Genomic DNA, 5,000 nt, shown 5'->3' with positions numbered 1-5,000 from the left:
CCGAGCCGAAAGCAACACGAGGCTCGCGTACTTTGTCGCTAGGACCGCGCGGAAGTAACTCCGAGCCGAAAGCAACACGAGGCTCGCGTACTTTGACGGTCGGACCGCTCGGAAGTAACTACGTGCAGAATGCAACACAAAACTCGTAAACTTAGCCGCTCGTCGGCCGAAATTACGAAGAGCTCAAGAAAATAACACGAGATTTAAGAACATAGACGATCGCCAGCAGAGAGCTCGAAAAAACAGCACAAAACGCGAAAATTTAACTTTTACGAGAAAATAGCTAAGATAGCTTAAAAAACAATACGGAGAACAAAAAGTTGATTGCCCGAAACGTTCGGAAGCAGCCCCGAGCAGTAGTAACACAGGGCTCGCGGACTTTGTTGTCCGAACCGCTCGAAAGTAGCTACGAGCCGAAAGCAACACGAGGCTCGCGTACTTTGCCGCTAGGACCGCGCGGAAGTAACTCCGAGCCGAAAGCAACACGAGGCTCGCGTACTTTGCCGCTAGGACCGCGCGGAAGTAACTCCGAGCCGAAAGCAACACGAGGCTCGCGTACTTTGCCGATCGGACCGCGCGGAAGTAACTCCGAGCCGAAAGCAACACGAGGCTCGCGTACTTTGTCGCTAGGACCGCGCGGAAGTAACTCCGAGCCGAAAGCAACACGAGGCTCGCGTACTTTGACGGTCGGACCGCTCGGAAGTAACTACGTGCAGAAAGCAACACAAAACTCGTAAACTTAGCCGCTCGTCGGCCGAAATTACGAAGAGCTCAAGAAAATAACACGAGATTTAAGAACATAGACGATCGCCAGCAGAGAGCTCGAAAAAACAGCACAAAACGCGAAAATTTAACTTTTACGAGAAAATAGCTAAGATAGCTTAAAAACAATACGGAGAACAAAAGTTGATTGCGAAACGTTCGGAAGCAGCCCCGAGCAGTAGTAACACAGGGCTCGCGGACTTTGTTGTCCGAACCGCTCGAAAGTAGCTACAAGCCGAAAGCAACACGAGGCTCGCGTACTTTGCCGCTAGGACCGCGCGGAAGTAACTCCGAGCCGAAAGCAACACGAGGCTCGCGTACTTTGCCGATCGGACCGCGCGGAAGTAACTCCGAGCCGAAAGCAACACGAGGCTCGCGTACTTTGCCGCTAGGACCGCGCGGAAGTAACTCCGAGCCGAAAGCAACACGAGGCTCGCGTACTTTGCCGCTAGGACCGCGCGGAAGTAACTCCAAGCCGAAAGCAACACGAGGCTCGCGTACTTTGCCGATCGGACCGCGCGGAAGTAACTCCGACCCGAAAGCAACACGAGGCTCGCGTACTTTGCCGCTAGGACCGCGCGGAAGTAACTCCGAGCCGAAAGCAACACGAGGCTCGCGTACTTTGCCGATCGGACCGCGCGGAAGTAACTCCGACCCGAAAGCAACACGAGGCTCGCGTACTTTGCCGCTAGGACCGCGCGGAAGTAACTCCGAGCCGAAAGCAACACGAGGCTCGCGGACTTTGACGGTCGGACCGCTCGGAAGTAACTCCGAGCCGAAAGCAACACGAGGCTCGCGTACTTTGCCGATCGGACCGCGCGGAAGTAACTCCGAGCCGAAAGCAACACGAGGCTCGCGTACTTTGTCGCTAGGACCGCGCGGAAGTAACTCCGAGCCGAAAGCAACACGAGGCTCGCGTACTTTGCCGCTAGGACCGCGCGGAAGTAACTCCGAGCCGAAAGCAACACGAGGCTCGCGTACTTTGCCGCTAGGACCGCGCGGAAGTAACTCCGAGCCGAAAGCAACACGAGGCTCGCGTACTTTGCCGATCGGACCGCGCGGAAGTAACTCCGAGCCGAAAGCAACACGAGGCTCGCGTACTTTGCCGCTAGGACCGCGCGGAAGTAACTCCGAGCCGAAAGCAACACGAGGCTCGCGTACTTTGCCGCTAGGACCGCGCGGAAGTAACTCCAAGCCGAAAGCAACACGAGGCTCGCGTACTTTGCCGATCGGACCGCGCGGAAGTAACTCCGACCCGAAAGCAACACGAGGCTCGCGTACTTTGCCGCTAGGACCGCGCGGAAGTAACTCCGAGCCGAAAGCAACACGAGGCTCGCGGACTTTGACGGTCGGACCGCTCGGAAGTAACTACGTGGTAAAAGCAACACGAGGCTCGCGTACTTTGCCGATCAAACCGCTCGGAAGTAACTACGTTCCAAAAGCAACACGAGGCTCGCGAACTTTGACGGTCGGACCGCTCGGAAGTAACTACGTGGTAAAAGCAACACGAGGCTCGCGGACTTCGCTGCGGCTAAGTCCGCGCGGCGTCGAAATTTCACCGCCGGCGCCCATATACCGCCGTGCGTTAGACCGTGCGTCGCCGACCGCCCGGCCGCTCGGTTCGGTACTGTAAGAGGTGTCGTCGCTGCGGCGACTCGTGCACAACACGGTGCATGCGAGCTCTCGGTCTGGTCGTACCGTAGCGTTACGGCGTATGTATAACCGAGCTCGGCGAAGCACTGCGGTGCGTACAAAAGTGTCGTTCGCACTAGAACGCTTTTGAGAGAATTTAGCTTCGCGCTTACTACGAGAACTTTGGTTCTCTTTTTGAGATCTTTCGGGCGTCTTGCCGACATTCGGCCAAATGTGCGCCAAGCTCTCGGCGATCGTTTCGAGGCCGGATAGCGAAGGAATTGGTGAATACGTGACGAAGAAATTTTGTATCTCGAGGACTCTGCCGTTCGTGCGGTCCGTACGTACCTCCGAGCCGTAAAACAACACGGAGCTCGAGATCTTTGACGCGGAGGTAACTACCGTGCGCCGCAGCGGCTAAGTCCGCGCGGCGTCGAAATTTCACCGCCGGCGCCCATATACCGCCGTGCGTTAGACCGTGCGTCGCCGACCGCCCGGCCGCTCGGTTCGGTACTGTAAGAGGTGTCGTCGCTGCGGCGACTCGTGCACAACACGGTGCATGCGAGCTCTCGGTCTGGTCGTACCGTAGCGTTACGGCGTATGTATAACCGAGCTCGGCGAAGCACTGCGGTGCGTACAAAAGTGTCGTTCGCACTAGAACGCTTTTTGAGAGAATTTAGCTTCGCGCTTACTACGAGAACTTTGGTTCTCTTTTTGAGATCTTTCGGGCGTCTTGCCGACATTCGGCCAAATGTGCGCCAAGCTCTCGGCGATCGTTTCGAGGCCGGATAGCGAAGGAATTGGTGAATACTTGACGAAGAAATTTTGTATCTCGAGGACTCTGCCGTTCGTGCGGTCCGTACGTACCTCCGAGCCGTAAAACAACACGGAGCTCGAGATCTTTGACGCGGAGGTAACTACCGTGCGCCGCAGCGGCTAAGTCCGCGCGGCGTCGAAATTTCACCGCCGGCGCCCATATACCGCCGTGCGTTAGACCGTGCGTCGCCGACCGCCCGGCCGCTCGGTTCGGTACTGTAAGAGGTGTCGTCGCTGAGGCGACTCGTGCACAACACGATGCATGCGAGCTCTCGGTCTGGTCGTACCGTAGCGTTACGGCGTATGTATAACCGAGCTCGGCGAAGCACTGCGGTGCGTACGAAAGTGTCTTTCGCTCGAGAGAGATTTTTAAAGTGTTTTGCACTGCGCTGAGTGCGAGAATTTCGGTTCTCTTTTTCGAGAGCGTTCGGGCGTCTTGCCGACATTCGGCCAATTGTGCGCCAAGCTCTCGGCGATCGTTTCGAGGCCGGATAGCGAAGGAATTGGTGAATACTTGACGAAGAAATTTTGTATCTCGAGGACTCTGCCGTTCGTGCGGTCCGTACGTACCTCCGAGCCGTAAAACAACACGGAGCTCGAGATCTTTGACGCGGAGGTAACTACCGTGCGCCGCAGCGGCTAAGTCCGCGCGGCGTCGAAATTTCACCGCCGGCGCCCATATACCGCCGTGCGTTAGACCGTGCGTCGCCGACCGCCCGGCCGCTCGGTTCGGTACTGTAAGAGGTGTTGTCGCTGCGGCGACTCGTGCACAACACGATGCATGCGAGCTCTCGGTCTGGTCGTACCGTAGCGTTACGGCGTATGTATAACCGAGCTCGACGAAGCACTGCGGTGCGTACAAAAGTGTCGTTCGCACTAGAACGCTTTTTGAGAGAATTTAGCCTCGCGCTTACTACGAGAACTTTGGTTCTCTTTTTGAGATCGTTCGGGCGTGTTGCCGACATTCGGCCAAATGTGCGCCGGGCTCTCGGCGATCGTTTCGACACCAAAGTCGAAAATCGAAGGCGTTGGTAAATCCGAGCCGAAACGATACGGAGCTCGAGTACTTTGCCGTTCGAGCTGTCCGTGGGTAACTACTTGCCGAAAGCAACACGAGGCTCGAGGACTTTTGCGTAAATAACTACGTACGACGCAGCGGCTAAGTCCTCGAGGCGTCGAAATTTCGCAGGTTTCGCCCATATACCGCCGTGCGTTAGACCGTGCGTCGCCGACCGCCCGGCCGCCCGGTTCGGTACTATAAGACACAGCATTGCCACGAGTCGGTGTCGAGAGACCGAATGGCTCATATGTGGCGCGCACTTACGTGTTGGACGCGCGATCGTCCCTCGCTTCCGAGCAAGCGTGCGGACGTATCGTTGCGCTTACCGAACATCAACTCCACGGATACGAGAGTGTCGGTTTCGGCGAGATCTTTGACGATGTCGCCGTTCCCGCTTACTTGTACGCCGTAGCGAAATAATTTTCAACCGGTGCCTCGGTGTTCTCACCGCTGGCACCGTTGAACGAACAGTGCTCCACGACGTCTCAGATCGGATCGGTCTAGCGTCAGGGCTAAGCGGCCTTACAAGCCGCTGTTATGGGTGAATGAGAACAAAATTTGATCTTTCATACCGTTAAGGTATATATAAATACGAAAAGCGTGTCCGTCGACCGGCTCGAAAAGTTCCGGCGGCATTAACGACACACGAAACGCGCACGGCTCTTCCTCGCGGAGTGTCCGTAGCAGCGTAGCGTTGTCTTTCGCGTTGCTCCACCGCGAGTAACCGCGA

Source organism: Cardiocondyla obscurior, linkage group LG21 (assembly GCF_019399895.1).
Source record: "Cardiocondyla obscurior isolate alpha-2009 linkage group LG21, Cobs3.1, whole genome shotgun sequence".
Classification (NCBI taxonomy): Eukaryota; Metazoa; Arthropoda; class Insecta; order Hymenoptera; family Formicidae; genus Cardiocondyla; species Cardiocondyla obscurior.
The sequence above is the reverse complement of the archived record's forward strand: the minus strand, read 5'-3'. Positions refer to the sequence as shown.